The sequence below is a fragment of the Camelus bactrianus genome, chromosome 1 (assembly GCF_048773025.1).
Source record: "Camelus bactrianus isolate YW-2024 breed Bactrian camel chromosome 1, ASM4877302v1, whole genome shotgun sequence".
Lineage (NCBI taxonomy): Eukaryota > Metazoa > Chordata > Mammalia > Artiodactyla > Camelidae > Camelus > Camelus bactrianus.
In genome coordinates this window covers 47111822-47137509 of record NC_133539.1, presented here as the reverse complement: position 1 = coordinate 47137509, position 25688 = coordinate 47111822, and the positions used below count along the sequence as shown (strand labels likewise).

The 25688-nt window shown below is 40.2% G+C and overlaps 1 protein-coding gene across 17 annotated transcripts in view; it reads right to left on the bottom strand.

The window, feature by feature from the left end:
• HHLA2 (HHLA2 member of B7 family) overlaps positions 1–23456 on the bottom strand; it is a 72357-nt gene extending 48901 nt beyond the window's left edge. For 6 of the 17 annotated variants that reach the window (XM_074362968.1, XM_074363042.1, XM_074363048.1 and 3 more), the window contains exons 1-2: positions 12535–12683; positions 10478–10565 (exon numbers count right to left, since the gene is read on the bottom strand). The gene's annotated coding sequence lies outside the window, so the exon portion shown is untranslated. Of the gene's footprint in view, positions 1–10477; positions 10585–12534; positions 12689–23348 lie in introns of those variants that run through there. The other 11 variants (XM_074362993.1, XM_074363064.1, XM_074362989.1 and 8 more) reach the window with 9 other exon arrangements.
• Positions 23457–25688: the final 2232 nt, after the last annotated feature.

The following is a 25688-nucleotide window of genomic DNA, read 5'->3' as shown; positions in this document are numbered from 1 at the left end:
CCAGGGTGATTCTCCTCACTCCTGCAGATCAGATACTTAGTACCTGCTTCACACTGCAACTCTTACAGATTTGTAGACTGTGGTGAGCCTCAGATTTCCCAGAACTCATGCATGGCCTTCTCCCACTGAATACATCGGAAGGTTCTCTTGTAAATTCCCAGGAAGCAGAAGCCTAAAACCCTGCGACTACTGAGTTCATCTTGTCTTGGAGTCCCTCACACAACCAGCTTTTTACTTGTCACCCTGTAGGGAAGGGCGGCATGGAGAGGAATGTTTTGAAGCAATAAACACAGGAGGATTTTAAATTCTAGTTTGTAATCTGGGTGGAGGATTCAAAGGGTTTTTTAAACTTGTTTTTTGGATTAAACATTTACATTTTACACATAATTTCACATGCAGAAAATAAAGGGTAAAGAAATACGTCTACTCATACAGTAATCGTTGGACTGTAAACTGGAACAAACTTCCTGGATTTTTTTGGCAATGAACAGCAAAACCTTAAAACTTTGTAATTCTACTTCTAAAAGCTATTCTATGAATAGCAGGACAATGCCCAAAGTATACACAAACTTTTTACTAAATCGGAAACAGTTAAAAATTAGGAACTAAAAACACCCACTCTTGTAGAATTGATTAAAATAAGTGGAATATTCATGCCATTGACCATTACATAGTCATTAGATATGATGAATTTACTGACACACTAACATGGGTAAAGTTCACATTACACTTAACCATGGACCATACAATATGTGTGTGCACTGGTTTTAACCTACCCCCCACCGATGGTTAGTTAATATTGGAGGAAACCTGCTCAGTGCATGCATTCCAAGCATCTGTGCAAGTGCTTCAATGACAACTCCATCAGCACTGAAGGGTTTGCTAACTAGCATAAGAGATGCTAAAAATATTTATTCATTAGTGAAAAGTACAGGCATCTCTGCTCTTGCATAAACAGAAGTATAACAGAAGCCTGCACCTACAAAGCAGTTAGCACTAGAACACTTCAGTGTCTGCATCTAATCAACTCATCAGGCAAGGAACTCTGACCCCTGGGCAGGAGCTCCAGTACTTCACCAAACTTGCATGAACAGGTCTTCTGACTCTTCTGGTCACTTGCTGAATGTCTGCATTATTTTGGGTACTTCTGAGAAGGAGACGCCAAGAGAGGATTATTACAGTAGGTTTATTGGGGGGAATACCCACGAAGGAAAAGAGAAGAGAGCTGGAGAAACCAGAGAAGACCATCAGACTACGAAGAGGCTCTGACACTTGTGAAGAAGACAGAGGAGGAGTGCATGGGAAGACTTTTAGATTACAGTGGGGTTCCAGGAAGTAATAACCAGTCTGACGGGGAGTTCTTATGCAAGTCACCCATCTGGAGAGTCACTCGTGCTGCAGCAAGGGCCTGCATTAATACCCCCAACCGTGCTCAGTGACAGGGAGCAGCCACAGGAAGCATGACATCCGTACAAATGTGGTAATAGACCCAGGGGTGCAGCCGCGGGCACTGCCAGTCAATTGCGCTCCCCCTAGCAGGAGACCTGAGTATGTCCATGGCTCCCAAAGTATGTGTGGCAGAATTCACACAGAGACAAAGCATCTAGAAGACAGACTGGGAGTGCCCTCACCAATAATCACTGGAAACAACAGATAATGAGGAAAAATAATCCAATGGCTATAAAGAGGCCAAATTTGATGAAATCTATTCTCAACAATATAGTTAAACGTGTGCATGGTTTCAGTGAGAATATTCTTTGTTTTAAAGTCAATTACTTGTATGATAGGATTTTTTTAAAGTATTTTATTAGATATCACTAGAATTCTTTCAGGAACTTTGCCACCTTTCCATTCAGGTCCTCGGGTCCTATGTCCCCTATGCAACGGTCTTATCAAGGCCTTTTCCAAAGGCATTGGGAATAAGAAATAAACAGGAATTTGTGGTGTGGGAGACATGAAGAAGAGCGAAGGAATGGAGAAAGAGCAAAGTAATACGGTGTTCAGAGACAAAAGGATTTTATGCTGCCTTGTGAATGACAGTGTATGTGTTTTTGGAGAATGAGGAAAAGTAGTTGTTTGCCAAGTGGAAATAGGGAAACATCTACAAGATGAAGTAAGAAATGATAACCTAGGTTGACAAAGTCCCTGAGCAATTCCAGAAAGCTCAGGACACGCACTAAACTTCCCACATGACTGGGATGGGGGGCAGTGGGTATTACAGGCCGATCTGAGGAAGATCATAAGAGGCAGGGTCACCACAACTGACATCTTAGTTAAAAATACGCACAGACAAAATATACATGAGTGGAAAACATCTGACAGCATGAATAAAATGCTAGTATTGTCTCTTTACAGGAAAGGGTTATGAATGATTTTTTTTCTTATCTGTATTTTCTAATTTTTCTACAATGACCATGAATTAGTATCATATAAGAAGAAAAGATGGTAGGAAAAATGATTTGAGTAATTACTTATTTCCAGCAATTAGGCTGAACATTAGCTAAGTAAAGTCATTGTTTTCAGCACAGTCTCCAACATAATTGGTCAATTATAACAGAACTCCACAGAACAGGTCAGTTTACCCTGTAACCTATGGATGCATTTTTCAGCTAATTCATCCTGCGAGGCACATTTAACAGACCATGTTAGTAACGGGAGACCTTTTAGTTAAGATTTTTTTTTTCCCCATGGCTACTGATGACCACTAGCTACACCCTCTCTGAAAATCTCTGAACCAGAACCATCTCTACTTTGCTTTATAATGAGGGCTTAAGAAAGATAATGCTCCAATAAGAACTAAATTCAAAATTGACTATAGTTAAAGCTAATACTTGTTCTCAAGAAACAATCTCCCCAGATCACAGACTACCTTACCCTCTCGAGGACATGACTCATCAGAATCCTTTTGGTAAACTTATGCGCTATTTATGTAAAATAAGAAGGTACCTGTGTCAATGACCGGGACATGAAGACACCCCCTTCTTTCCTTTCTGCTACTCATCTTTCCACTTACCAGCTTAATTTATGAAATATTAGATCCATCATTAATCAGCAGCAGCTAGCACTTTAGACCCATACTAGAAGGTACTGGAGAACAGTTGTATACATTAAAAAAATACCTGGCTGAATGAATGTCACAGAGATCCTCACTGCACTCCATGCACACTCCTACAGGCTTGTTAAGTTCTATGCTTGAATCAGACTAGACCACGGGAAGATGATGTTTGCTACCAGTGACCACAGTGTCTTTCTATAAAAAATAAAAGGCTCCCTTTCTTCCAGGCAGATCCCACCCTAAACCAGGGTACATGATTTGACAAGAGGAACAAGGACTAAATTTCAGTCTCCACTCATGCCATGACCCGGGTGCCCTAGTACACTGTTTAATCTGAATAACTGCCCAGGGCAGCCAGGGTTTATGTGCTTAGAAGACATTACCTTAGTCCCGTGAGGAAATCCTATCACTAAATCATGCTTCAACTGTAAACCTTTTCATCCTTACAGATGTCTTTCCAGCCATATTTTTTGAGGGTCCTATGCAGACCATGTTTCCCTGCTTTTTGGATTTCACAGAGCAATTTTCTTTTAAGTTTAAGGGGTTTTTTGGGGGAACTGATGCAGAGTTGCCAAGTTTTATTTGAAAGAAACCAGGAGACTTAAAGTATATAATTTACTGAGCATAGTAATTTTAAAATAAAAGGCCAATATTTCACCAGAAATAAATGCTGTCTACTTAGACCCACATCTTTGCTTTGATAAAGTAAAGCTGAATCAGTGCATTAGGGAACTGCTGATGTGACTGCCACCAGCTGCCTTCACAGTCTCCTCTGTCCTGCTCTCCTGCAGGCACACTGGCTCTCCTTGGGTTCTCCAGCCCATCCAACCTTCTCCTTCTATTCTCTTCACCTGGACGAGGCTTACCCATCTTTCAGGTCTCACAGTCAGGGAAGACGTCTAAGCCAGAGACGTCTAAGCGAATTTAAGAATTGTTACTATTTCACTAATTGATACAAAAGAAAAGTATAATTGGTTATATATCAATAGGTTTGATCGCACCTCTAGACCGTGAGCTTCCTGAGAACACTCATACGTACGCAGTGTTGCCTCCAGCAACTGACAAAGATCTGGCTACATGACAGGTGCTTAAGTATTTGTTGAATGGATTAAACCAACATCCCTTATATCATATGCTCTATTAGAGCCCTGAGTTTTGAACCAGAAGAACCTGTTTCCATCTCTCAAATATTAAAGATTATATAATCGTTTCCCACTTTGCTGGGTTTCTAGGGATCTTAGACACAGGTTTATATTCCATCACAGCAACTATGTTGACCCTTCTGGCTGGAATATTTACTGTTTCCTCTTTCATATTTTTTTTCATATTATTTTACCCTTTATTATAAGCTGTTCTAAGCTGTTTCAAATTCCTTTTCAGAAAGATGCAGGGTGTAAATAAATAAATAAAGGCCTTATAGTGCAATAGCTCACCTGTTCCCAAAATAAAATGCTGACATTTCAAATGTTCCTTATTGTAAAGGTTAGATGATTAAATATATTCCTCTTCTGCTACCTTAGATTACTCAAATAAACATCAACCACATGCAAACCACACAAATAGATCAGGCTTTTGAATGGAGGTAGTTTTAAGGGACAGACAGATATTTGAAAATCAAGAGAAAAGAAAATGCAAGGTATACCATTCTCACTTAAATACAAACAACTTTAAGAAAACCACCACACATATTCCTATTTATGCTTATTATATGCCCTTTGAAAACATCAAGAAAAGCCAGCTGCCTGCTGACGTACTTTCCAAAGAACTTAAAGAAGCATCAAGACTCTTTACTCCGGTGAAAACAAGCTTCTGTAGGCCTGCTTTTAACATTCAGAATGATCAGACTAGCCACCTCTAGTTTGGTAAATAGTACTTAAAACTGAGCCAAATAGCGATTCATATTCTAATTATGCATTGTTTTCCAAGAAAAAAGATTTAACCCAAAATATACACAGGTTAGTAATCCCTGATTGGTGTAATTACTCGTGTAAGGCATATATCACCTGCAGTGTCTGACAGAACTTTATTATCTCAAAGGAAAGCTCCCTGAGTTTCCAGAAGAGAAAGTTTTCACCATAAGATAAATCACCTGTGTCGATCTAACAACTCGCCTACCCAGTCAGATTAGAATCCTCGAAGCAGAAAGCTTCTTGGACTGCTGGCCAGCCTTGTCCTCTCACATGACAGATGAACCGTAGCAAGGGAGGAGGGTATAGCTCAGTGGTAGAGTGTGTGCCTAGCATGCCCGAGGTCCTGGGTTCAATCCCCAGCATCGCCATTTAAGTAAATAAATAAATAAACCTAACTACCCCCCCACTAAAAAAAAAAAAAAAAATTAAATTAAATTAAAAAACCCAAACAAGACCGTAGCAGAAGCTAACAGACTTGCCCACAACCACACAGAGGGTGGCAAGTGGTGAGGACTAAATGTTCCTCTGTACCTGCAGCCTCCACGGGAAATGCTGACCCATGGGGAGGATGAACTGAAGAGGAGTCAAGTGGACAGGGGGAGGGTAACAGCTCTGAGGCGGCACACTGACACGTGCTCGGAGCTTAAACTCCAAGGGACTGTCACCCTCATTCTGTGTAACAGGAGGCCACGTTCTCTCCGTCATATCTGAGGATTCTCAGTTGCCAACATTCTTGTCTCCAGAGCCACAGAATACACTCAGTGTGCACAGCATTTGTATGAGACACCCAGGGCTCGGTTCTGATCTCAAGGCCCTTCTGAGGGTGGGAGGCTGGAGAATGCACCCCTGGACACACTCGGTGAGCCACTTTAAATTTAATCTAATTTCACAGGGTAAGAGGCTCTGGAAGAAAGCTTAATGTGAGTACAAAAGCACCATTTCAACCCTTCTGGGAAAATAAGGGCATTTGTTCTTCTGAAGAGCTGAAAAGAAGTTTTGGCACAGAGCCTGGCATCTTTCTTGGTAGGAGCATCAGTCTTTGTATTCAGATGAGTAGGGGGGACAAGTCCCAACTCAGAGTGGCAGGCTCCTTTCATAGTGGGGACACCTGAGTCTTGCTGTCAATACCAGTAGGTGCTTTAGAAGGAGGCAGGTGAGAGCAATGGGTTCTGGAGTTAGGCCTGCTTCCAGCTCCAAAATTTACTAGTTATAGGACTTCGATAATACAACTGTCCTTAGGCTCTTGCTTCACCTGTAAAACCGATGTTTGGGGTAGCAGTGGGTACAAATAGTCTCTTTAGTCCCCAGGACGATTTGATGAAGTAAAATACCCAGCTCCACGGTAGGTACACAAATATTTTTTTCACACTCTACCTCCTTCCCCTTATCTTCCATTGTCTTTCTAACTTATCTTAACAACAGGAGGAAGTTGCAGGAGTCATGGAGACAAGAGCTTTGGTCCCGAAGAAATCTGAGGCCAAGACAAGCTCCTCCCTTTCTCATGCCAACCTTCCTCACTCCAAGCAATGTTCTTGTCATATTTAAAAAATTGAGAAGCCACAACTTTCAAGAATAGATTCAAAAGAAGAAGAAATCCACAAAATGGCAAAAGGCAAGTCTGAGGATGTAAGAGTGGAGAAAACTTTCTTTCAGAGAGACGGTCCTGGACCATAGATCTGCTTTGCTCACGGTAACAAAAGAGTAGGTGCTCACAAGAATATGGAGTACAAGTTCAATGGTTGCCACCCTGCCCCCTCCCTCCTCTACCTTTTTTGTCTCTTAATTTCTTTCTCTGTTAGTACAACAGTTAGTATTAACTGTACTAATAGTATTCGTCAGTACAACAGCTTGATAAGCAACTTGCCAGTGTTGTGGGCACAAAGACAAAAATCGATCTGTGTCCCACAGTCCAGTCCAGCAGAAAGGGATATGCAATGACACCACACATGGCGTGTGCTAGACTTCCGCTGGGGACAGTGCACATGCAGAAGAGAAAGTGACACCTCCTCTGTGAAGCCATCCTCAATCCCTCAAAAATACTATCTTTGAAAATTAAAGAGAATTTAGTTGAGGGGTCTGGGGAGCAAAGTGAGGGCCCTCATGAAGTCATTTTAACTCTGCAAGTGGGTATAATGGGAGGTCAGTTCCAAAACACCATCAGCCTTAATATTCACATTAGTAATTTAGGACTAACTTGCCTAAGGTCACAGAGATTAATTTCTATGTGGCAGAGCCAGACCTTACTCTAGATCAGGTCTTGTCACCCTCCAGGTAGTAGCCTGTATGGACATCTGTCAGGCGCGACTTAGTAAAGCTCTTATTCGTCCATACTGCAGCAAGCAGCTCTGCAAAGGCTTCGGCCGGCTGACTGCAGGTGCAGCCCAGAGCACCCTGCCCCAAGACCATACCAGCGCCTAGAAGTTCTCAAGCAGGAAGAGAGGGAGCCCAGGAAACCTCACACTGCGCTTCCCCATGCACATGCAGTCCAGAGCTAGGGAGGAGGCAGGCCCGCCGGAGGACTGGAAGGGATAGAGAAATGCTGACAGTTCCGAAGCACATTTCCTAACATTCCTCAAAAGGTCCCAAAAGACTAAACTCAGCCCCTGGAGATGGTGACCTAATCAATAATGCATGGCTGTGCCGACCGTTTTTCTTTCGTTCCTGGTCTTAGTCCCCCTGAACTGTGGTCTTACCTCCTGTCTAAACCAGTCTTTGCTGTAGCCTGCGTGTCCCTGAAATCAGAGCCTGAGATGGTCGCTCTAAAAGTTTCATCCTCAAATGGTCCAAGGATGTATCCTTCCTGATTTAAACATCACTGAGGAACTTTATTTTCATTTCTGTGATAAAATGACCCATATTTTTGGTCTCCTGGATGATCACTTTAAAACGCTGCTACACAGTTTCAGCGTTAATGTTGCTTTGGTTCGGCATGAAGCTGGACCATTTTGCCTCATGTTAAAAAGGACAGGAGCAGACATGTTTTCATCAACTGAAGACCAAATGACATGCCTCATGGAAAGGTCACCAGTAGCTCAAAAAATAATAATTTTGTGCTAAAAATCATTTATGTCATACGAGGGGATACAAGAATTTTCCCAAAAAAGAGAATTAAGTATTATTCAAATCTGAGAAAAAATGGCCTTTATATAATTGTCTCTCAGAGTTTATACATCTAGTCTTAGACCAGACTTGCATTTGTAATCACCTCCAGGTATTTTTACTCTTAAAACTCGGGACTCTGCACTCACCTAGTCAAAAGTATGATATCATCTTTTTACCATAACATCTAGCCTTTCTAAACCTTCTTAATTTTGCAAGGCACTATTTTTCTACATATCAAAATTTCTGAGTTCTACAACAACTGCAGAGAGCCCTCCAAGAATCCTCCAGCTGCTGCTTTTTCATTCTCACCATCACGACCCTGTTAGGAACTGTACTTGAAGCTCTGTTTACAACTTCCACTTAACTATCTCACAAGATTAACTGATTTTCTCCATTTCTCCTAGGAAATATACTTTCTTAGGTCAGGCTCCCTGGAAGTATGGCCAGAGATGAGAATTCTTGTGCAGCTGATTTTTTAACAGTATACCTTCAAGAGAAAGCTGTAAGGAAGTGAGGGAAACAGGGCAGAGAAGGGAAAGAAGCCAGGTGAAGATGAGCTTGGCTAAGTCTGGTCTCTAACAAATGGCACTACAGTCTTATTCATCCTTGAGGTAAGGGGTCAATATTTTGTATCCTCAAATCAGTCAGTCATTGGCCATGGGCCATCCCAGATGGGACAGCACAGCTTCCCAGGCATCCCTGGGCAAGCGCACTTCTCTAGAGAAGGGTGCATCCACAAGCCATTGGAGGCCAACATTCGTAACAGCAGAGGGTGGGGTGCACCTGCCCAGCAAACAGGATCTGAGCAGGACATCAACAGGGACTACTACTCTTATTGACACCTGTCCAGTGACATAGCTAGTAGTCTACAAGGTCCAGCCAGGAAACAGCAAGAAGAAATTAATTACAGGAAATTGGGTGATGGGAGAGATGGGAAGCGACAGGAATGAGTGAGGCAATGCAGTGATTAGCAATGACAAGAAGCTGCAACAGCCCCTGGGCTGGAGGGACAATGAGAGGTGGTGTTAGCAGTCACAGGTGTAGGGGGCTAGAACCCTGAGGTGATGCAGAGGAGACATTCCAGGAAGTGAGGATGTGGGGCAGTAGTCTGGCTTCTCCCCTCCAGCCCTCCAGTTCTCTGCCTGTGCTTCCTAGAGGTCAGACCTACCAGAAGCCGGAGGGAAAGGGGGCTATGGAAATGTAGCTCCTTGTGATGCACAGCAGAGTAAGGGAAGGACAGAAGGAGAACAGGACCATCAGGCAGATGATGGACACAGTCACTAGAGTACACCTGCACCCTTCTCTTCATAACCTGTGAGGTACAAGCTCACCAAAACCACTGCGTGTCACCCATTTTCTCTGCTGTTATACAGAGTCAACTAATTTGTGGTCTTACACATCTCTTTAGATGAACCTAGAAGAAATAAAATTCATGCCAGGTCTTAAAGCCAATGAAATCAAATGTAGACCAGGTGGTGTTGCTCTAGCTTGGTCCCTAGTTGGAAGAGACCAACTCTGAAAGCTTCAGTCCCTCCTGATGCCTATTCCCAACCTCAGATTAAATCTAGGAAAAGTGGTAAGAAAAAGTTGGAGGATTCTGAAAGTAACATTAAGAACTGAGTTTCAGTTTGTTAGTAATTTTGGCACAGATTGACTTGGCAGGACCTTCCCTTTGCTTGAACTTCCATTTTCCCCTTCATACGTCTGGATAAATCATCCTTGATATTTGATATTACTTGATATTTTCAAACTGTTAGTCATCATCTGAAGTGTTTTACCATGCACTAAATAACATAATTAAGCATTAACCACAGGTCCAAATTTAGTGGGCACATTTACATTTGTCTTTAATTACTTGTCAATTTGTGTCAGTACCTGGAACCACTCAAGAGACAGTTTAGGCAAAGACTGCCCCTAGGGGCTTAACAAAGTGATTACAGGCTTATTAGAAAATACAGACAGACAAGCCTCCCAGGTTTTGTTCTCCACCACCTGCAAATCAAATAGCTGGAGAAAAAAAAATACAGGTTTGCTACCAGTGGAGCAATTTTCCAAGTATATATACTATATGCAGATACACACACTTGTTTCCATGTAGTAAACTAAAGAAAATAAATAATAGAATTTTGTAAATGTTCTCAACCCTGTAACTCTTTAAGACAAGATCTGGAAGATCTATAAGCTCTAACTCTCTATTGAATTCACAGTGCATTTTGATGAATGGTAAAATCTTACACAAGAAATAGGATTAGCGTGTGGGCGTTTAGCACACAGTTGCCAAAACCCCATTTATTTAAAAAATGACTGAATGTGTCTGTTAAATGTTGCACTAAAACAGTTTATAATACTTATATACTGGGGTAAATGACAGAGTCAAATATTCATGATAAAATATACCAAATATACTCACATCTTCCCCAAATCCCAATTTTAAATGGCCTCTTAAGCTTTCCAATCAGTCTTGAGATGCACCAAAGGGGATTCCTGTTCTGTATCTGCTGAGATGGGAAATCAAATCTATAAACATAACACACAAGCAAATTCATTCTCACTGCCAATATGGATGTGGGATGCAGTTAATTTCCAGTGATTAACAACTTTTGAGAATCAGAATTTGGACCATTATACTATAAAATTTCTCTTGATAATCCAAATGAATTACTCTGGCTTGCCAAGAAATTTCAAAAAATTTAACAATTAAGCCAGCTGATTTCTTCCAACAAGTATGAAGGGAACAATATGCCATTAACTCCAGCAGAATATGATTGATGAAAATAACACAAATATATTAACTGACACTTTTGTCGAATTTTGCATGCTTCAAGTATTTTTCACCTGAAAGCAATTTAGAATATATCTAACTGTTTTTTATCTATATAAGACTTTTTTCTTATAAATAAGTATCAAAACTGGGGATAAAATAATATATTTTATTAATTTAGCCTAGAATTTTTCTCTAGAAAAATATATTTGTTCCATTACAGGTAAATATGAATGGTCTAAGGAAAACAAATTGGGGCGATGGAGAGGGGAAAGAAAGTGCTAATTAAAAGAAATGTTGGGGTATATCAAAGGACCTCAAGGAGCCCCTAATGGCCAAAGATGGAAATTTTAAGCAGCAAAATAAATTATAATATTGGATTATAACCCCCTAAATTTTTAAAAATCCATGTGTCCATACTGACATAAACGGTTGAATAAATAACATTTTTCCTTACCAAAGAATTCTGAAGAATATATAGTACATACTACCCTCCCCCAGGAGGTGGAGCTTAATTCATCACCCTTTGAGTGTGAGCTGGACTTAGCTATTCACTTGCAACAAGTAGAGTATGAAAAGGGGGAAAATAGTAACTTTACAGTGGGAAAACCTGGGCAGACATCATCTTAACCAGGTGATCAAGGTTAACATTATAGCATGTCTCCCCACCCATATGATAAGAAGGGCACTTCACTCGTACAGTGTTCTGCCACAAAACCCACTAACCCCAGTCTTACCAGGAGAGAAACAACAGAAAACCACACTGAGAAACAGTCAACAAATTATCTGACCATTACACCTCAAAACTATCATGGTCACAAAAACAAAGAGAGAGAGAAACTGCCGCATATTAGAGAAGATTAAGGAGATATAACTATTAAATGCAACATGGAATTCTTGGTTGGATGGAATAGAAAAAAAAAGGTTGTATATGAATGACTGGGATGTTGTGCTGTTCACCAGAAATTGACTTATTGTAATTGACTGTACTTCAAAAAACAAACAAACAAAAAAAAAGTAGCAGAAAACTGGTAAAATTCAAATAAAATTTGTAGTTTAGTTAATAGCATTTTATCATTGCCAGTTTCTTAGTTTTGACAAATGAACCATGGCTATATAAGATGTTAATGGGAAAGCTGGGTGAAAGTAAACAAGAACTCCAATATTCTTGCAACTTTTCTGTAACTCTAAAATTATTCCAAAGCAAAATTTTAATTACAACCAAATAAAAAAGAATACAACATATACAAATATGTGGAGTGTAGTGAAAGCAGTCCTTTAAGGGACATTTATATAGTCATAAAAACATTAAAAATGAATAAATGCTGAAAATTTATGAAATAACCATAAAATCTAAGAAGTTGGAAAAATAACAAAAGAACAAACTTAATAGTGGAAATAAATGAAATAGAATATATATATAAAATTGAAAAGGGTAGTCAAAAACTGATAAGACTAAAAATTAACAATAGACAAACTTCTGGCAAAATTAAAGGAGAAAATTATTATAAAAAAGGTGGCATAACTACAAATAAGGCTGAAATTTGAAAATATCAGCAACTTTCTGCAAATGGATTTGAAAACAATTTCCTAGAAATCTTTCCTTTGCAAAATTGCCCCCCACCCCCAAACAGAAAGCTTAAAGAATCCTACAATCATTAAAGAAACTGGATAATAAACCCTTCCCCTCTCTCCCTCTCACTCACACACACACAGCAGGCCCAGATGGCTTTCCAGATGAACTCAACCGAACTTCAAGGACAGTATCACCTTGGTATTAAAACCAGGCAGCATGAGGAGAAAAAATAAGCAACCTATTTCCCTCGTGAAAATAGACAGGGAAATCCAGACAAAATGTTAGTGCACCAGATCTAACAATGTTTAAACAGGTAATAGACCATGACTGTGCTAATCACGTGTCCTCTAACAAGCAGACAGCATGACGAGATAACACAGACAAGAGGTTTATTGAGGGAAACTCTTACAAAGGGTAAAGGTGAGGAAACAGAAGGCAGCAGAACTTTCAGACGGTGACTTGGAAGGAGTGAAGGAGGAAACGGAATAAAAAGACCCTCAGACTGCAGTGCAGTTCTAAGAAAGCTTTGACAAGGCCACTGGGGAGCCCTTAGGCCAGTCACCCATTAGAGGACCCCCGTGCCCTCAGGAATGAGTCTGCGTTAGTATTGCCACGGTGCTCCATCACTGGCTGAGTAAACAGTGGCCGAGCATCTGGTGAGATCAGTCTGGCCCGAGGTAAGCGTGGACAGAACACAAAGGCGGTGTTTCCTTCAGAGGGCAGCAACTGGGGCTGTCAATCAATGATACTCCGTACAGTAGGTGATCCGGGCCCTATATTTTCATGGCTGGCACAGTGACCAAGTTGGGTTTTCTCCAGGAATCCAAAGGTTTAATATTAGAAAGATCTATAAATGTGATTTAGCACATGTGTTGGACCCAAATTTTGTGTGCCCCTTCAGATTACCTTGACTCACATACTCCACAGAACTTACCATCACTGCTAGGACCTGAGTAGTCATTTTCCCCAGTAAGTATCAGACCCTCCCTTTTGGCTACCACTGCAGAACCAAGCCAATCAGCCATATACCTGGATTCTTGTCATTGACTCACCTGGGTTATGTTCTCATCCCACCTACCACGCTGGCTACCCAACTCCCTAACTGATTTCTGCTGGGAGGACTATCTTAATAAGTCATTTGCACCTAAACCTTTGGCTAAGCAGCTGCCTGTAGTAGAATCTCCCCTAAGACACAAATGAATGCACTCAAACTCCCTGACAGGTCATCCTTGAAAGTCCCGAGCTGTTCTTTTTCATCTTCACATCTCAGCAAAACTGGCATTTTACTCTGTGAACAAGACACTCAACTTCTCACATACTCTGTGATGCTCCTCCCTTGACCCAGCCTCCTACTTTTCCTGCGCCTCTCAGATCTCTCCCTCGTGCCCTCTGAAAACCTCACTCCACAATAAACTGCCCTTTACCCATAACCTGCTGAGATTTCTGCTATTTTCCAGCCTCAACTGAAACCTGATTCATTCCCAAAGGTGCCATTTCCCCTTCTCTTTTTCCTTAGGAAGGAGTGATTCATTTTTCCATCTTTCTCACACTGGAATCTGTAGATAAGAATCTGGCAATCTCCTTGTTCAGCAATGTTCTTTCCAAACCATCACTTCCGTATCTTCGGTGCTTTTGGATTTCACTGTGAAAACCGAAACTCTGAAGTGACCCTTGCTCCTACACAGGAGGGCCCCCAGGGAGTGTCAGCTATATTAAGCTGGTTGGGGCATATATGGTTGGGTTATAGTATTCTTTATAGCCTTCATAGGTATAAAGTGTTTTTTAACAAATACTTTGTGGCTTGGGTCATCTGTCTTAGCCTCCCTATGCCCCTTCCTCATTTGTTATCTACTAAATCCTGATCAGCTCCTGTAGATTTTGAAAACTAGCACCAAAACTCAGTCTCCCTCACCATCTTGGGTAATTTTGATGCCCATGTGACAACAAATCTAAAACTCCATGAAAAAATAATCAAGAATTCCAAAGCCAATCACTTCTTCATTCAATCTGTCATCTCCATAGATGAAATCCTGCCCTTATCACCCAGAACAGCTCTACCCATTAAATCTCAAATTCAGAGAGCAGCCTGCCCTGGCACAACCCTATCATTCTCACCTCCTTTCTCATCTCCCACTACACTGTCTTAAGATTTCCAAGCCCTGACTCCATCTATTGCCCCCATTTTCACTTAGGCTATTCTATACTTCCTGGGTCTTTCTAAAAAAACAACATTTTGAGCTTTTTTTTTTTTTTTTAAGAGTAAACAGGTTTCTTTTCCTTGTTGCCAAGATGATCTTGATAAAGCTGATAGCCTAGTTTATATATAATTAGATCAATCCTATAATTTGTCAATGTGTAAATTTTTAGGACTGATGTTTAGCAACTGATGTGGTTATTTTAGAGGAAATTTAGATTCTCACAAGAAGACCAGTCATGTGGACAGGAAGGAACAGTAGGGATAGCACGCCTAGATTCCAAAAAGGCTTTGGGTTTTCTCTTCCCCACATAAGATAAAAATATGGTAAAAGTCCTACTATTCCTAATTATCATTCAATCCAATCAGAGATGAAACAATAGTAAACCAACATCCCTAAATGTATCCTACACTTAACTTCAGTGTTTATGATTGTACATTCTATGAGATTAAAAAGTCCCTCCAATTAAGAACATCAAGTGCATATCCACTTTAAAAAATGAATTCGTGGTTTTTTTTTTTATTTTGGGGGCTTAAAAACCAGTTTTGGAAGCCACTATTCACGATTTGTTAAAGTGGAAGTACCCTTTCTGAGGCTGGAAAACTAGTAAAAGGTCACAATGACTTTCCAGGGACCCAAAGATTTACATACTGAGTGTGGGCCCTCTATTTCTAGGGAAACTGAGGAAGGCTGAAGGAAAGTATTGAGTGAGACCAGAGTTCTTTCTGGTTAGTCTTGGAGCAATTCCTAGGAAAGATTTCTATGTTCAGAAGGAAAAAAACAAGAATTGTTAGAACTACCTGGGTAGAGAAGAAGCTCTTAACAACTCCTTCGAAGTGATTCCATAGAAGTCACTGACCTGTCTCTTCCCTTCAGCAGTACCACAAGCCCCAGTCAAAAGGTACACGGGGAAGAGACGATTCACCTGTGTATTCTACGCTGTGCATCTGCAGAGACACAGATTTCAGAGACATAATTCTCATCTGTTCCTTCCGCTGAGCTTTCGTTGTTTTTTTTCCCTACCAGGCCCCAACTCTAGTAAAGTGGGTAATATTTTACATGCTCTGCATATACAGTATCCCAGGTCATAGTTGTCCTCCACAGATACTGATTTTAAATTGGCTAGAGAGTAGAAGTATGTTTCTGATAGCCATCCTTCTAACCTGGAGATGTTAGGTGTAATAAGTTAGATTAAGACAAGTTCAGAAGAACAAGTAATTTTGAATCTAAAAAAATACTGCCAACTCAGTATTGAGGGGGAAAATGGACGTTGAAGTATTTTATGATATTGACCAAAGGGTAAAACAGTAAAAGGAGAAGTAAGATTCTAAGTAGGCAGAATTGAAAAATATGATGATAATAAACTAATCAATTACAGATCATTTTCTCTCTTTAAGAAAATCTATGGTAGAGTAAGGTAGATTTTTCCTTCCCAGAAATTCCTCTCTTCTCTGTAGCTGGCAGGGCTAATGGCATATAAACTATAGAAAAGAAAAAAAATTCAATTAGAACAGCTATAGATAGAGCCTTAAAAGATGGAGAGTTAAAGGAGACTTCTCTATGGAGATAAATCTTTGAAAAGATGTTAAAAGGCTCGATAATTAGTTATGAGCTATAATAGTCCTCATTTAAGTCCCTGTTTGATCTCCACTTGAAATGAGAAGGTGGAAATTCAGAGAGTAAGTAAACCGCTCAAAGTCACAAAAATACTTGAGCAGTGGACCCAAGTCCTCTTCCAAAGCCCATTCTCCTTCCACTCCACGCTGTGTGCATCATCAAGAGGCTGAGAAGCCACTTATCTTTTGGGCATGTGCAGGTGTGACCATTTCAGCCACACACATCTTTGGTGAGATGTGCTTTCTGGATGCTCTTGCCTTCCAGGTGGGCACTCAGACTCATATACAAAGTAAATAGAGTCAACTACAAAAAGCTGACCTTACAAAGCTTTCGTCTTTTGCAGCCCACAAAGATGGCTTAAGCAATAGGACCTCTTTCACTCACTCACAGAAGTAGCTCTGCTGTGGTTCATTTTGTAATTAATAAAAGTCACTCAATACTTGCTGGTGATGTGACAGGAGATTTGCTATGTTATAAACACTCCTTTACTTAATCTTAGCAATAACTCTATGAGATACATACTAATATGTCCATTTTATAGATGAGTAGATTGTGGGGCAACAGATTGAATAATTTACTACAAACCCATAGCAAATGGCAAGGCCTAAGTGTACAGAATCTGCTATTAACCTCATACCACATGTTACAGAGGACAGAGAATATGACCCAGATACATGCCTTGATCAGTTTATTCTCCTCAAATATCCAAAAGATTTATGTTGCCCCCAAAACACAAACTCTTCAAACTAAAATTTAAGATACCAAAATATAGTTCCAGGCTATCTTTGTAGTATCTCCCCCAGGCTATCTTTGTAGTATCAACCCTATTCGTCACACACCCCAGGATTCTGGTCACAGGCACTTATGAGTCTGCTGACTGTGCCTGTGCTCCACCCAAAGCTGCTTCCACAGCCTGGGATATCCTTCATGCCAACACCCACCTGTCAAAGCCCCTTCCATCTTTCAAAGCCATCTCTTCCTTGAAGCTTTCTGAGATCCTCCCCCAAACTACTCTCCTTTACACTTCCATAGCAGTGTCATCACTTCCACTGTGGCATTTACCATGCTTGGCCTCTGATGAGTTATTAGATTAAGCCCACGGCTGACTGAGACTCTTTTTTCTTTGCGCATACACATGCCTCCCCTAGTAGATATGATAGGCAACTTCTAAAAGAGTTCCAATGATCTGGCTCCTAGAATTCACACCCTTATGTAATTCCCCACCCTGAATCTAAGCTGGAACCAGTGACTCATTCTGACAAACAGAATACAGCAGAAGTGATGAGGTATAACTTCCAGGATTAGGTTACAAAAAGATTGATTTCTGTCTTGGGCCCTCACTAGCTCTCTTGTTCTGAGTGAGCCAGCTTCCATGCTGTGAGCTGTCCTATGGAGAGGTCCACAGGGCATGGAACTGAGAGAGTCCTTTTCCCCATGGCCAGCATGGAACCAAGACCTTCAGTTCCCACAGCCCACAAGGAACTGAATCCTTCTAACAACCATGAGTGTGAGCTTCAAAGTAGATCCTGCTCCTATCCAGCCTTTGGATGAGATGTTGCCCTGGCTGACACCCTGACCACAACCTCTTGAGGGGCCTTGGATCCGAGGCTCTCGGATTCCTGACCTGCAGAAACCATAAGCTAAGTGCTTGTTGTTTTAAGGTACTACATTTTGGGTTAATTTGCTGCACGACTATAGATAACTAACACAGTAAGTATACAATGTCTCTGAATTATATTTTAGGATGCACAGATGTAATGAAAGAGTTATTTATACTCAAAGAAGTACAAAATTTTACTCATGTCAAAGCTATCATGAAAAAGTTATGAACACATCAGTTTATAGCTCAAAATGGTTGAGCTGTCTTTTTGCTGGGAATGTACAGCCAGCAGGAGTTCTAGGAGACTCATTTCTGAACTTCCACCATCAAAAGGGAGCTATTCACTCCAGGTTCCTAACAATATCCATGAAAAGTGGTATGGGAGATGTGGATACAAACAGCAAAAGCCTCTGATCTGCAGAAGCTCCACAAACTCAGACACTAGAATCCTTGCTTAAGAGGGTTTGAGACTAATGTTTCAACTACTACCTCCCACAGCACATATGTCCCCTGTCTTTAGATAAGCACAGTACAACTCCACTCTCCTGAAAGAGGAATAAAAATGGGCTGTTTATTTGACTTATAATAAGGTAGCCATGTTACTTACAAAAAAAAAAAGACATTGAGCACAGATAGAGATTTGCTACAGACTTGGAAAAGACTAACTTCTCAGCATTTGCAAGGATTTAGCTATGACACCATGGTAAAAGTCCCTAAAATGAAAAATGACACAACAGATGAGTCTCTCAAATTCAACACAAGTAACAGTATCACAAATACTCCTTCCTCTCCTGCAAAAAGTGACAGAAAGCTTTGGGACTGAAAAGGTTTCTCTAAACTCGGATTTTAAAAACAGAATAGCCAAAGTTAGAAAGGTATTATCAAGGATGAATTCAAAATTAGGATAGTCACAGGCTTGAATTAAAATACAAGAAAAGACAAATTCCAGTTTGAGGTAAATCTAATGAGAAGAGTTAAGAAGGAGGGAGGCAGGGCTTTGTAGAGCCACATTTGGAGCTTGCACTGGAGGAAGAATGAGCTCTACTGCTTAGCATGTGTCTAACAATTAACAGACAGTAGAATTCTTATTTTGCATGTATAGTCCTATTAAAAATGGTTCTTTAAGTAAAAAGTAATAGAACAAAGAAGGTCTCAGGGTGAACTGAAGGCCCAAGGAGAGTGAGGATCTCCAATTCCTGAACCCAGATGGAACAACTCAAAATGTAGAAAGAACTTGCTTTGCAGTTGTAATTATGGGTCCTCATCAAATTCCTCAAGGTTGATCCCACGTGCTATCTTTAAACATAATGTATGCTGTCAGTGATAAACGTAGCTGCTCATTTTCTTGAAGTACATAGACATCCCTGGGTGAGTCGGTTAAGGAGTAGATTAATATCTACTCACTTTACATCCATATGACCCTACTGGTTGTTTAATGCTGTGGGCATTCTGACTGGGTGGTGTCCCTTCTGACTGGCTAGTGCTCCTGCCCTAAGACTTAATAAATATTTTGAATATACCCTTGCTCATGGGTAAATATTAAATACATACTGTGTGGATGAAAACTAAACCTAGCATTTAACTCTCTAGAAATAATTACGGCAACTGATTGCAGTATAGACCATAGTTTGTCACACTATGACCAGCTATCTTTGTCTGATACTACCTGAGCTGAAGAGACATGAGCATAACATAATTGATCTTATTGAGAAAGACCAGTAAGGAGTAAGACTGCTGGGATACAGATCCTGTATCTTACAAGCTCTTACACTTGGTTCTGTGGCACTGGACAGAAATGGGGAAAGCCTCTTAGGTGGTTTGGAGGATTAAACAAGTTGATATCTACAAAAGTACTCCCAACACTGCCTAGAATATAGTACATAAATGATAAGTTTTAACTAATATAAAAGCCTTGGAACTCAGAAATGATTCCTCCTTATCAACAATTACCAGGTGGAGTTTTGAAGTTGTCAAACGTTTTTTTTGCCTTATAATCAAAAAGGACAAAATTACTGGGAATAAAAAATACTCATTTTTATTATCTACAGGTCCCAGAGGCAAATAATGTATCTCAGAGTTAAAAAGTTAACAACCAATAGCATCTCAGCCCTTAGAATTCTATTCCTATAGACCCACCAGGAGATGATCTTTCCAGTAACTAAGTAGGGAAATAGGGTGCTTTTTATACTGTCTTAGCATTTTATGAATTTGAAATTGACTTGATGATTATTCATCATCTATATTTACTGAGATGTTGCTTTCAAACAGGGTTTTGTAATATCACCCGCCACGTTTAGCAGCACTTGCTATACCCCAAGACCACCAGCATTAGGTTTTTCAAATATTTTGCTAATAAAAAGAGGCATCTTGGTTTTGTGTTAACTTGCATTTACAATGTTTTAAACAAATGAGATAGTTTTGCTAAATATTTTAGCTTGGTGCCTGTGTCTCTTAGAAACATAGCTTGAGGGGATTTTTACAATTATATTAAAAGTTACAGTAAAAACTGCTTAATATAATTATAGGTAAATGATCATTAAATGTTTTGGGTTTTTAAAAATATAGCACAGCTTTAAAAAAAAAAAGGGTATAACAAATTCTTTAGAGATCAGATTAAATGAAATGGTTCCAAGAATACATAAAGTCTATTTAAATATGGAAAAGTATTCTTAAAAATACTTTAAATGAAGACTGAGGTGGGGATTGGGTGAGCTGGGACAGCATGATGGAGAGGGCTCACTTTAACCATAATCGGTTTTAAAAAAAATACAGCTAAAGTAGTCCCAAAACAATGAGAAAAATTCTAAATATATTACTGGGAATAGACTGTTTAATGAAGTACTGAACTTTGTATAAGACAGTGGTATTTTCCAAGAGAATAAATACCTCCCTAATTTGAAATGATGTTAAACTTTATCCTATAGATAGAAATATTACCAAAGTCAGTCTTAATAATTGATCTTGTATAACTGACTACATTCCAGTGGTTACAGCTAAAGCAGATAAAGATAGGACAGGTACAGAAAGTAAGAAGGCTTTTCTCTTTAGAAAGTGTTCTCCACAGTGCCTCTAATCTACATTAAATTAGATAAAAAGGACCCCATTTGTCAAAGATGCTTTGTAGGACAGAACCTGTGTGTCCTTGGCAAAGACCTACCTGAAACAGAAAGTACTAAAGTAATAAAGCTATAAATGTGTATTTGTATGTCTCCAGTTTGTATCTTAATATCCAAATGGTTGAGAATTAGTAGTTTGAACTCTAAATGGCTGATAAAGAGTGATGCACAATTTATAGACTACAAGATTCCAAGGCCAAGGGCAAAGGAAGAGCAAGCCCCCATTACTAGAATTTAAAAGTAAGTTTCTGAAGGGACATTTAGCAGTTTTTACAGAGAAAAAATTCTGAAACTGAAGAGATAAGAGGCTGCAGCTAGCAGCATCTCATTCTTTAGCAGAGAGGGATTAAACTGAGGGCATTATCACAGAGACCTGCTGGAAAGGAAACCCAGAGAAAAGCAAGCCTCTGAGGGTAAAGTCTGTCACAAAAGAAAGAGACACACATATTTTTAAAGGTTGTGGAATAAAAGAGGTCCTAAAATATTTACTCGGAACTTCACTTAGGACTAAATTTGAGGGATTTTGAATACATTAACACAACAATAAAATACCAATGAAAGGTTGTACATATATGAGAAAGACGTGTGGCATCAGGAAGGAGAACCTAAAGGTAAAGAAAGCCAGAACAGCAGGATTTTTAGAATGGCACATTTATAGCTTCAGTTATGGACTCGGACCCTAGTTTTCTTTTCTAGGGAAGTCAGGTCTGAGCCCTAAGAAGTGTATACCCAAAGGCCAGTCTCACCTGGCAGAAGTCTGAGAAAGATTAGGGTCTTCCTGCTAGTCAGTTTATTTAGTCTTTCTGGGGCTTAAAATAAGTCAGGAAGTAACCAGGCACTTGGGTAGCCCCTGGGCCATTGCTGGGGAGCCTCTCAGACAGAGGATATTCATCCCCTCTAGGTACGGGGGGATCTTTGCATTTCTGGGGTTGGAAGTCAGTTACAGAGATTCATTCAAAGCCTCAAAGAAAAGGATGCTGTAATGTGACAGTTTAGAATAAAGCTTCCACCCTTAGGCAAGTGTCTGGGAATTTCAAGTTGATTGGTCAGTCTCAGGAGGTAAAATACCTTAACACCTTTCTACACAATGTACACCTGGTTACTGACCACAGCAGGGAGGAGCCGCCCAGGATCCCCAGCTGTCGATCCAAATATTCATACAGCTGTTCCCACCTGTAAGTGTCTGGAGGAAAACTAAATCCAGGAATCGGTCCCTTCCCCAGCACAGGCCGACTGCTAGAGCATGCTGAAACTGGGCAGAGCCTTCCTCCAAGGACTCTCATTTACTTTAAGAACCACCAGACTTATAGGACCCTCAGTAGTATAACAACATAATATCATGTTATGATATGATTGGGAAATTATTATTTCAGAATATAGATGTAAGTGACAAATAATCAACACTTATGGAACATGTTCTATGTACCAGGCATGTTGATAAGCTCTTTAATACATTTCGTTTACACTTCACGGGAAACCTCGGAGGTCCTGTCTACCTTATTTTACAGGTGAGGAAACTAAGGCTCAGAGAAAAATACACGATTGCTTAATGATGGAGCTGGTATTCACACCAAGGATTATTTGACTCTGGAGACTATCCTACTGACCACTATACCTTATTACACCTTTTAATTAAAATATGCCTATATGCTTATAATTGTGGGAGATGACATCAGTTTACTTTTCTAGACAAAAATGATTTCCTCCAAATTTCCAGGAAATGCAGAAACTGGAGTTTTCGTTGTCAGGTACAAACAACACAGAAAACCTAAATTATCTTTTAGTAATTTTTCCTATCATCCCAAGTCCCAAATAACAGAAATCTAATGAGAATTAAATCTTAATTTGTTGAATCCTTTCTTAGGCATTAAAAATGAGATTAACTTAATGACTGTCCCTTGTGACAGTGTAAATACCTAGCCAACTTCAGCTCCTTATTTTAGAATTCAAAGACGACTTGATTCTGCTAGAAAACCATAGTCCTTTCTTCCTCCCACACCAGGGGAAAACTATCCTTGGGGCAGCTACCAAGCCTCTGTACTGTAACTAGATGAACAGTGCTAAGAATATTCTTTCAGACATAAATTCCTCAAAATACTTTTCAAAATAAACATGTCTTATTCCTCCTTCACTAACTTATCAGAACATTAGAATTTCCATCCTTTACATTGTATCATTTTTTGTTAAGTTCTTTTATTTGAAATATTTCAGCATGACCCTTCAAGACAACCTTTTATCAAGCATGTGTTTTGTATGTAGGTACTGGAGATATCTGCACTAAATCAATTTACAGAACCAGTCACATTTTTTTTTCTAACAGATAAATAAGGCATTTAAGTAAAACCCTACATTTTTCTACTCATTCATGCTCTACTTTAAGTTTTAGGTACAAACAACTTAGAAAAAGAATCCTTACCTTACTTAGAAATGTATGTTTCAGTTCAATGTTAAGTCATTAGACACAAGACCACAGATTGAATTCAGATGTGAGAGGGTGCGATGGTGAATATGGTATGAGTCAGAGGGTGAATATGGTATGAGTCAGAGGGTAAAGTGTAAAGTCTGTTTGCTTAATTACCTATAACAGGTTGAGGAAACCAGTGATGTTATGCAGGGCTCCTTTCAAAGTTAACTCCACCCAGATCAGGATCAGCACAGATGATTAAAATCCAGAAACCAAAACGCCCAGTTACAGATAATACAGTGGTGCAGCTAGTGGACTCTCGTTTCCATGCTGCACGTGCCAGCCCTCATCATCGGCGTGATTCAGGCAAGCCCCTCGGGTGGGACTGCTCTCTGGCCTCCATGCCCAGAGCAAGCCTACCTAGTTTGCTACAGAGTCGTAGAGAAAACTGTGCTGCTGACTGCAGCGGGTGCTAATTTGAAAAAAAGCCACAACCCTACACGGAGTCAGAGTTTATCTGCACCTACAATTCTCACTGCAGTTCTGGTTGCTAGAATATCCAAGAAGAACAAACTCAGCTTCAGATGATTGTTTTCCCTGTAAAGCCTTCCCTGAACTCCGTGGGGGAGAGGTTAGCAGTGCCCGTCCTTTACGCACACGGCATATTGTTATCATTACTGGGTGTCTCCTTCTCTCTCACACACACACTTGCACACGTGTGTGGCAGCAACCCTTACATCCCCAACAAGTAGCACTGTGCCTCCTACACAGCCGCACAGTAGTTGCTTGTTGAGTCCATGGAAACAGAAGTTACAGAGTAAACAAAAAGATACTTTGCCAGGACAATGGCCTTTTCCACAGGACTTCAACAAGACTCTTCCGTCTGGAATAAGGGACACACACAGCCCTGCCTAGCTTTCTAGCCTTCATGCATTCCTGTCCACATTCACTTTATTGTCTGCCACATGGAGACACTTGGAGATGAGGACAAGGTACGTTTGGGGAACTCCTTCCCTCTTTCTTGCCCTCTTTCTTCAACTCAGTAGTCATCAGTGGTGAGCCTTTTACTGCCCTTTGGAAGCTGAATTGGAGATTACTGCTCACCTCCCAGGATCCCCAAAGTCATCCATGCCAACTTTTTTCATTGTTTAATAAGATCCACTGTGAAATAAGATCAAACTGGGACTTCCTTTGAAGACACAGGCAATCCCAGCTTTCACCTCTGAATCCCCACGGCCACGTAGTTCCTGGTATATCACAGCCACTCTAATATTAGTTTAAGGAAATAGCTAAGATCCTAAAGCCCACACATGGGGAGAACAGACTTTCACAGAGTCTCAAAAATAGAAGAACTAGATATTCTTTGAACATTTTTGAAGTTTCAAGATGAAATATCATACACACACACACTAGAGATATTTATTATGCAGACACTGTTCCAGCTGAAGCAAAAATAGAATGATGGCTTTTAAGAATATCAATAGCTGAGAGATGAGGGTTGCTCTGAGGTTTATGTCACAGAGAAAGTTACCTCAACATTTAAAGCATGATCGAAGACAGGATCAACAGCTTTAGGTTCTGTACCTTTCCCTTAGATGTACTGCACCACCTCTCCAGGAAGGGCTACCTGAAAGAAAGTGGGACGAGTCACTAGGAACCTAGCTGAGGGAAGCCCACAGGGCTACTGCTTGCAGTGGTTCAGTTGTTAGGCTCTGAGATCCATCACCAATTCAAGCACATACCAGCTTGGATTCTCCTCTGCCAAGCTCCCCCATAATGTCTTCACGTTGCTGGGAGGAGAAATGGCATATGGAATATTCTTGACATTGATCATATCTATCATATATATGCACCTACACTAAGGCTTAGAGGAGAATTTAAAGTAACACTGGCATTTAACACTTATTAGATTTGCAAAAGTTCTGAGAAATAAAAGGGTAACTTTATGTAACTTGAGGATGGGAGAGTAGCTACTGGCTGAATCCTCAGAGATCAAATAGGGCTGAAATTAATAATCCGGCTGTGAATTTGAGCTCTAGAGCTGTGGGGCAGACAGACATGAATAAAATGTAGACAAACTTAAGTTGGTCTGAGAGGCAGATTAGGCATCATATGTCAGGTATTTGCTAAATCAGTTCAATCAATATTTATTTCTAACAAGAAACAATCTCCTAATATTAGCTAGCAGAAAATTGGATCTCTTAAACTCACACATTTATCTTCCTAGTTGCTGAATGTGATGTTTGTCATCATTTGTGCATGTCTTCCTGTCCTGGTCATGGTGGCTACAGAGCTGTCACATCACATGCAGGGGCTTCTCATGTCCTTCTAGATTCTTTCTGTAACCTCTTT